This window comes from Caretta caretta, chromosome 1, assembly GCF_965140235.1.
Source record: "Caretta caretta isolate rCarCar2 chromosome 1, rCarCar1.hap1, whole genome shotgun sequence".
Taxonomy (NCBI): domain Eukaryota; kingdom Metazoa; phylum Chordata; order Testudines; family Cheloniidae; genus Caretta; species Caretta caretta.
The window spans coordinates 66413735-66423287 of record NC_134206.1 but is presented as its reverse complement, the minus strand read 5'-3'; the positions used below and the strand labels follow the sequence as shown (position 1 = coordinate 66423287).

Below are 9553 nucleotides of genomic sequence, written 5' to 3'. Positions count from 1 at the left end.
AGACAGCCTGGTGAGACCCCCCTGGAAGGGAAGTATGACTGTGACTTGGCCAGAGGGCTAAGACACAAGGGAGAGGTGTCAGAGTAACAGCCGTGTTAGTCTGTATTCGCAAAAAGAAAAGGAGTACTTGTGGCACCTTAGAGACTAAGCTCCTGACCAGTGAGAAAGGGGCTGCACAGCAAGTAACTGAGGCAATGGGCTGAATGACCCCTGGACAGAGCATAGAGCTAATTCCCCAGATGAGCCATGAGGAGTTGCTGCTGAGTGGTGAGTAGTAGGTAGCTGTTACAGGGCTAAGCTGAGGCTTTTCCGCAAGACCCAGGTAAGGAGTTGTGCAATGATATGCTGCCCCCGTATTGATGATATTCCTGGAACTAGATTGTGATTCAAAGACATAAAACTAGCTCCAACTAACCCCCCATTCTTACCTGGGTGGAGGGAGATAATCTGCACCGCCCCTACACTTAGTATAGATTACTTTTAATGATGTGTAAAATCAGCTGTGCTGGTGAACTGGTCATCACATTGTGGGGTGGATTGGAGTCAAGGTTCCACCAATTCCCACAGCTACCTGCCTGTTCACTGTCAACATGTATAAGACGAGGACTGGTTCCCCAGAGAAGTGGTTCTTCTTCTTCTCTGCACTGCTACTCATGATGGGCCCCATGTGCCATTTATTCCCCTATGCTGCAGCATAGGGCAACAAATAATCTACCTCTATAGAAGGAAAACTTGTAACCTAATCTAAGTAATATTGAAAAGTGGAAAAATAAACATATCTCTCTTAATACTAAGGTTCAGTATGTGTAAATTATTATGGATACAGCAAGGTACATATTGCAAACTATCTTCAAGAATGAAAAAGTACAGACAGTGAAAAATTTACAAGGACCTCGTTGCTGTGTCTGTAATAACACCTCTTAAAACAGGTCTCATTCGGTTACTGTTCCTCTGAAATTCCCTTAAGTAGTAATAGTATGATTTTTATCAGTCAGTCTAGACTTGGCATTAAAGAGATTTATTTACCTTTCCACTTTACTGTGTGGTTTATAGGAATTCCTTTGTTTATTAGTTTATTTAGGTAACATGCTAGCCTGGTTTTAGAGCAACTCCAAGAGGCTAATAAGATCAGCCAGGGGTACTTCAGATTGGGGTACGAAAAAGAAATAGAAAGACGTTATATAACAGCATATATGATGAAGGGCAAGGAGATACTTAATGTCACTAGTACTGTTGCTATTTATACTCCTTTAGCACCTGAAACTACAACTGATAATAATCCCAAATTTTTAAAAAAAGTGATCAATGATGAACAGAGTTCATCCTCCCTGCCCAGAATACCAAGAAAGGAAGGAATAAGTGGGGGAACGTGTGACATGAAGTATATAGATTAAATAAATGTTTATACAAAATTCAATTTCATTTCATTGAGTTGCATGAAGGAAGACCCATTCAATCACCTGAAAAGTTTTGAAAAACTCAGGTTACATTCACAACAGAGCTGGTATCATTCATGGTTTTCATCTGATGTCCAAGGATACACAATATAGAGATTATAATTCAGTAGTTTCAAGACAGTTTGGAAATGAATCAGATAGTATAACCTAACCCAGTGTGAGATGAAGATTTTTCTTCTTTGTTGACATTTTTAGGATGATTTTCTCAAGCATTTTACAGTCCTTCCAATGAGATCTGAAGTTCTCTTGTACCATTTGCAAAGGATATATTTTTCAAAATGATATATCTGTTAAGTAGCTCTTTCTTATTTTGTGATTTACCACGAAGAAACCTTAGTGTCCACACTCTTTGGGCAGAGCAGTGCAAAGCTGACTTAACCATATACCTGACACGGGAGAATCCAATGGAAACAGCCTTACATTTCATGGAGGACCAGACCAAAACTATTTTCGTAAAGCTCTCTAAAAAATTCAGAATGGTCAGTCCAGAATATTTAGCCCATTATGTGTTTTGTATTTTTTTTTTAAATTTGAAATAAATGTGATGTACTGCTTGCTTTCCACCAGCAGAAGCCAGTGGGATCTAGGCTAAGTGATCCCATTGGCAGAATGTCCAACTAAAGGGGCTTACAACCCTGTTCAGCTGGGTAGACTACTGCTAGTCAGCATAGGTAACAAAAGTGTCTAGCCTTCATCTTCCTGCCAACTTTTGACTACTTAACTATGCAATCATAATGTTATATTAACATAACTTTATTCAATTAGTCAGATATAATTCTAAAACATATGCAAAATTTTAATTTTCTAGCAAAATAAGGATGAAAATGTTTGCAATAGAGCAATTACTTTCAGATAACTAAGGGTCATCTCAAAAAAGATATATTAGGATTGGAAAAAGTACAGAGAAGTGCAACAAATACAACTGCGGTATGCAATAGCTTCCATATAAGGAGAGATTAAAAAGGTTGGGACTGTTCATCTTGGAAAAGTGACGACTACGTAGGGGGGATATAATAGAGGTCTATAAAATCATGAATGGTTTGGAGAAGGTGATTAAGGAAGTGTTATTTACCCCTTCACATAACACAAGAACCAGGGGTCATCCAATTATATTAATAGGCAGTAGGTTTAAAAGAAATATAAGGAAGTACTTCTTCACACAAGGTAAAGTCAACCTGTGGAACTCATTGCCAAGGGATGTTGTGAAGGCCAAAATATAACTGGGTTCAAAAAGAATTAGATAATTTAACGGAGGATAGGCCCATCAGAGGTTATTAACCAAGATGCTCAGGGACCCAACCCCTTATTCTTGCTGTCTGTAAACCTCTGAATTGCCTGGAGCTGGGACTGGATGATAGGGGTTGGATCACTTGATAATTGCCCTGTTCTGTTCATTCATTCTGAAGTATCTGGCATCAGCCACAATTGGAAGACCAGATACATAGCTATATATGTTATACCAATAAAATAAAAACCAGCAGGATCTTATTAAAGGGAAAAAGGCAAAATACCACATTTATTGTGAATACAGAAAGAATCATAGTAAGCAGTTAGTTATAGTTATAACATTCCATTCAATCTCATATTTATTCACACATTCATTCATACAAACACACACACACACACACACAGGTTCTGCAAGGTTGTTATCATAGTTACCAGCCTTAGAGTTGCTCATGCCAAGCCACTGGCCAGGTGGCCTGGACATGAGGAGGGAGCAGGGCCTTGTCAGATGCTCATCTGATGCTCCTGGAAGTTGGTTTGCAGAATCAGACCCCAAAGTTCTCACTTTTTAGAGTCTATTTTCATAGGAATTTCTTCCTATGCCAGTCTATGGGAATTGCTTCATCATGCTGTTGCTGAATCAATCAGCAGATAGCACATTCCTGACGGCTCCAAGATGTTATCTTGTTCTTTGGTTCTCCCATTCTTGAGGCTGTTGGGTGGATTCCAGTCTGCCCTCCGGGGGGGGGGGTGTCCTCTGGTTATTTCCACTTGACACCTTCTTCAGCCGATGGACACTGGATTCTTAGGCTGGCACCTCCCTGATCATTCAGTTATTATCCACACCAAGCATCCATCCACATACATCCTCTATCTCTATTTTAATCACAATTCTTAATACAACAAAAGGGCGGGGAGTCTCTGGGTGCTGTTTCTGTTGTTAGAGTATTGCTTTGAGTCTCTCTCTCTGTGAATTGCTTTGAGAACAGACTCTGTCTTAGAATGTACTAACACAATTAGCAGCTTGCAAGTTTCACACATAGTGGGAGAGAAACAGTACCAAAAACCAAGAGACCTCTTAATTAGTAATACCCTGGAATTTAAACTATGGGGAATCAAACTCATTTGTGATTTTAATACAGAACTTCTTTAATATGATCCAACATATAGACCATTGGTCTTACCCAATATGCATCTTCTTATGTTCCATGTGGCATGATATACAAAAGTGGAGGCAATGGAGATTAAATACCATAGTCAGCACTGGTTAAGATTTTCAAAGCTGACTAGGGCATTAGGACACGCATAGCTCCCACCAAAATGAATGGGATGTGGGTATCTAAAAATCCCCTGGCTACCTATGAAAATGTTATCCAATGTCTCTCGCTTTTGTAGCATCAAAACTATCATGTGCAGTTTATACTGATGAACTTCGTGTTCCTCTTTCTATTACTTTTTATATAGAGAAACGTAAAGGGAAGGTTAAAAAGATTCTGACAATTTAAAGAGATTTAAAGCAGATGTGCTATATTTCAAATAAAACTGCAAAGGATAGGTGGAGAAATGTGCTTAGATGGTGATTTTTCTCTTGGAGATCTTATTAATACCAGCTGTTAGTCTTAGTTCTACTATAAAAGCTATTGTTCATTGTTGTTGTTTTTCAGAAGAGCATAGGGAGTTGCATTTGTCCAGCAATGGATACAGCATGTTGATTTTGAGAAGGAGAAAGAGAGAGAGAAAAATACAGAAGCCTTGAATCAAGTTTTAACAGAATATGGAAGCAAAGAGTTAAAGCCATCTGGCATTTTGACAGAATGGATCAACTACTCTGCTGTAGCTTTTTTCTTTCTTTTTAATCTGCAAGGTTAACTGCTGGCCTGCCTTGCAGATATAAGTTTCTGTCTGCCATACATTCTGTATGTTTACTCTGAAAAACAATAATCTTTAAGTGAATCTACCTTCACTTTCTGCTTACGCTTTTGAACACTGTTGATCAAATTATGTAGTCCTTCCTCAGACAAAACTCTCATTGAATTCAAGTGGAGTTTTTCCTGAGTGAGAACAGCAGTATTTGCATTCTGCCTTTACAAGATAAGAAGTGTTCATAAAGAGTTTTAATGGGAAATATTAAACCACTGCTTCGTGACTGCATGGGCTTGCTTTGTCACTAGTTAAAGGGAATTCTATAGGCATCTTGTCTACATGTGGCATACTGAACAGCAATCAGTAATCTGCTTATGTTCCAATGTGTGGTTTCATTCCACTAAGAAACAACAACCACAACAAGAATAACAAAAGGAAATATTTTCAGGTCAATTTTTCATTGCATCTGGGCAAGACATATATCCTTTAGGGCCTCGGTACAACACTTCTTCAAGGCCACAACCACAAAATTTGTCATGCCCAGAATTGCTACAACAACTTGTAACATGTACCACTCACCCTTTATTAACTGCTTCTTTGTACAAAAAGACAGAGAACGTTCATCTCAGAAACCAGAGCACATAGACATAACTTAATAGACATAGAAATATTGTCATAAGTATTGGAAATCTTAATTATGAATTTCTCCTTGAATTGCAGGAAGAGTTTGGAATTTTCATTTACATTAAAACACCTTCACACTGTTCTGAGGGATTGACATTAGAACTGTAACTTACTCTCACTATTAGCCCCCTTAACACCTCCCAAGAAAAGAAAAAAGGACCTTAGTGTAAATGAGAATCATTCCCATAATCTATCAAAGTAAAGTTTCTTAGATTACCAAGCTTGTTTTCTGGAAACAATCCAATGCTTACAAATGTTTAACTTTGTTAGAGACATCATTCAGTTGATATCTGGCTTCTATAAGAGTGCTTTAAAAGGTATTTTTGACACTCATAAAAGAGCACTTGCATATGTGTGTGAGTAGATACTGACATCCGATGAAGTGAGCTGTAGCTCACGAAAGCTCATGCTCAAATAAATTGCTTAGTCTCTAAGGTGCCACAAGTCCTCCTTTTCTTTTTGAGTAGGTACTGCAACTCTTTCTTACTCATCTTCACATAGTACATGCTGAAAGTAGATGAAAAGTAATACATCAAAGCATATCTGATTAAATAGCCTCAAATAATAATCAGGGATTTGTAATAATAATAATAATAATAAACCATGAAACTGCTATACAGTCACTAAATTATACCAAGAATGCTAAACTGTAATGGAAGAAAAAATTCCAGTTTATTAATGTCTTCAACCTGTGGCAATGTAAAAAGATTTACTCGATGCTTCGAAAGGTGACTGCCAAAAATGGGGAAAATGCAGCATTAAAAGTTCTAAAAGTTATTTTTAGCGCTCTAGAGGCTTTAGTTTTTTTACAATACAGGTCGGACATCCCTAGGTATGACACAGGAACACTAGCTTGGTATTAAAATAAGAAGGATGCTTAGCTGAACTTCCTTCTTTATCTTAGCGTTCATTTAAAGCAGAAACTGGAACAGTAATTTTAAGTAACTTCTACCATGTCTGCTTTTGAAAGGCACCACCACATTGCCCACTTACCGATGTATAATGTACACAGTCATATATCTCACTTCTTAGAATTTGTCTCATTCACATCTGTACTGCCACACAGTTCTCTTGTTGTTGCTCCAGGGGCTAGTTGGGTGTAGGCAGGATTTTCCATTCTGCTTCTGCTCCAGGGCATGATGTTGTTTAGAAGGGGAGAAAAGTTGGAGGCAGTTGCAGTTATTCACAGTTACTAGTTGCCATTTGTGCTGTTGCATGGAAGTAAAAATACGTAAATAAATAAAAGAAAACAATGTGTCTTGTAAACAAATATGTATGTATCATATTCCAGGGTGCAATCCAGACCAATGAACGGTTGTGTTACCACCTGCCCTGAAACCTTGGGTGTCTTACAATCCATTGCTGCTACAGCTCCCAACCTGGGACCCTCACAAACAGAATGCAGGTCATATCCTGAGTGTTTGTATATAGTTACAGCCTGCTAGCCACCCTCCAGTCAACATTCTGACTTCCATCAGCCTTAGTTATCATTTTCAGGGTGACCCCAACACACTCCCTGTCCTAGATTTTCCCTAAAAATGTGTGTTCTGCACACTCTCCTGGACAGTTCAGATATTATAGGTCTGTTGACTCTATAAGGGGTCAATATACAACAATTTGCTACTTTAACTGGAGTTACCAAACAATTTAGTTTAAACACAACACTGGATTAGTTTTGATTAAAGAATAAAACAAGTTTATTTAACTACAAAGAGAGATTTTAAGTGAGTGTGAGTATAAGGCATTAAAGTTAGAAATGGTTACAAGAGAAATAAAGATAAAATGCTTTCTACTAACTGAAACTTAACATGTTAGACTTGGTTCCCAGCAATATAGTTGACCAAATTTTCAAGTCCGGATCTGCCCCAAAGTCCACTCTTGCTACATACGTTTCATCATGATAGTATTGATCAGCAAGTTATTAGTTTTCAAATGACAGCTCTGTGATGCTATCAGGTTTTCAGCTCAAACAAAGACAGCAGGTTAATTCACTTTCATGTTAATAAAAATCAAAGGAGTGCCAAAAGGCATTGTAATGTTATCAGGCCAATTCACTTGTGTGTTGGCATACTTCCAAGGAAGTGTGATGGTATTGTCTTCATTTATCTGTAACCTGTTGAATGTTATTGCATTAAAATGTACTATAGACTATAGATCAGTGGTTCTCAAACTATGGCCACCACTTCAGGGAAAGCCCTGGGAGGCCGGGCAGTTTGTTTAATGCCGTGTCCGCAGGTTCGGCCGATCGCGGCTCCCACTGGCCGCGGTTTGCCGCTCCAGGCCAATGGGGGCTGAAGGAAGGGTGGCCAGCACATCCCTCGGTCCGCGCTGCTTCCCACAGAATCCATAAACTGAGTCTGCATCCGAAAATCCCATGCTATAATGGAGATGCCTGTCTGCTTGTCTTCTGTGAGCATAATCTATAAATATTGAATCATGGAAGCGATCCAGTATCTCTGAGCTTTTGGAACACTTTCAGGGGGCACACTAGACAGAAGACAGAGATCTCCAAAGATGTTCTGGGTAACCCTGAAAGATTTATGGAAACTAACAGATCGCTACATCTCTGCTATCACATTGGACTTACAAACTCTGACCACCTGTTAACCTGATTTACCTGCTTTGATCTCTCAATAACTCTCATTTCTTTTACTTAGCTAATAAACCTTGATTTAGTTTACTAGAGAAATTGGCTGTCAGCTTTGTCTTTGTTGTGAGTTCCAGAGTATCCATTGACCTGGGGTAAGTGACTGACCTCTTGCAGTTGGGAGTAACCTAATATGAGGTGATATTTGGCTTTAACAACCTTTCATCAAAAGTCCAGTTTGTCTGGGTGGTAAAGAGGAGCTAGAGAGCCTAAAGGAACTGACTGTGGCTCCCTGGTAAGACTAATATAGTAATTCAGAAGTGCACAGTTGTTATTGGCTTGGTGAAATCAAGGCAGACACCCCACTTGTTTGGGGTGTCTGCCCTGTTTTCTGACAGCCTGACCTGAGATTGGCACTCTCAGTTGTGAGCCACACCAGAAGTGTAACAACCTCACAAGTAATATGTTGTACAAAGAGTATTACTTTGTGTGTAGGATATGAATAAAGGGATACATTCAGTCACAATATGGTACCTGGGTTTATAACATTTAGAACATTATTAATGGTAAAACTGACAATAAATTGGAGTTTAGTTCGATAATTCAAAGTATAGAATTTTGCACTATTTTGGATACCTAGTAGCTCTGTTAAACACAGGTGACCCACAACTTTCATTTACTGACCTTATATTTGACTTAAAAGGACTGTCCTTTCTCAAGAAGGCACATAGGTTAGTCAGCACCACTGCTGGTAAATCACTTTTATTTCCTGTTAGCCATAACCAAATGTGCTGCTATTGTTAATTCATAACATGGTCTTACCATCTACTGAGTGCTGAGCGATTTCACTTAGAGCCTCAGGCTGAACTTAATTATGACCTAAAGTCAAAGATGTTATTTCAGAGTTCAGAAAATATATATTTAATGTAACTTACCCAATCAAGGAATAATTCAAAACAGTGGAGTGTTCTCTCTCTCTTTCTCACTCTATAGAAGCATACACATACATTGTATGCAACTGTGTACAATTTATACATAATGTAAAATCAGAAAAAGTGTCCAGGTTTTCTCTTATTTTTGAAAGGATGAGGTGAGAGGCTTGAATATTTTAGCCATATAGCTTCAAGACACAATTAAAAACTTTAATTGGCTTCAGGAAATCTAACAGCGAATTTTGTGAAGTGCTGAATATTGCAGTAAGCCCAGCCTCCTTGCAGAGTGTAGAGAAGGAGGCTGATTTCTAACCAGAGAGTATAATTTTGTAAGTAAAAACATGGGCAGCTAGTCTGAACACTGTAGACAGGATTCCATTGCAATTCAGCATTACTTTTACCAGCTGCACTATCAAGGTGACTTAAATGAAGCTTTGATTTGATCTTTCAGAGCCTTGTAATAAGATTCAGAAAGGCCCCAAGTGTAGTGCACAGCATGCTGAATTAAATTGAATCTAGCAACTCTTTTCAGAGACAGTTTAGGTAAATATATAGCTTATTCTTACTTAAGCAATCATAACTTAATATATTTTAACACTAATTCTGTGCCTATCATATTTTCTACACGGAAAGTAGGAAGGTTAAGTAAGTGTAGAATCTAATTTTAATGCTAATAGTAAATACATTTAATAGACTATAAATATATTCTCTTAATTGTCATTTTTGTAATATTTTTGAGAATAAAATTTCATTCCAACCTTATTGTTAATAGAAATGAACAGAAACATATGTTTTAATTTTCATTT

General features: G+C 38.1%; 1 long non-coding RNA gene across 2 annotated transcripts in view; it reads right to left on the bottom strand.

The window, feature by feature from the left end:
- Positions 1–3451: 3451 nt before the first annotated feature.
- LOC142069566 (uncharacterized) overlaps positions 3452–9553 on the bottom strand; it is a 73126-nt gene continuing 67024 nt past the window's right edge. Inside the window, exons 2-3 of one of the 2 annotated variants that reach the window (XR_012665462.1) lie at positions 6222–6436; positions 3452–5735 (exon numbers count right to left, since the gene is read on the bottom strand). This is a non-coding gene — a long non-coding RNA (uncharacterized LOC142069566). The remainder of the gene's footprint in view (positions 5736–6221; positions 6437–9553) is intronic. The other variant, XR_012665464.1, reaches the window with a different exon arrangement.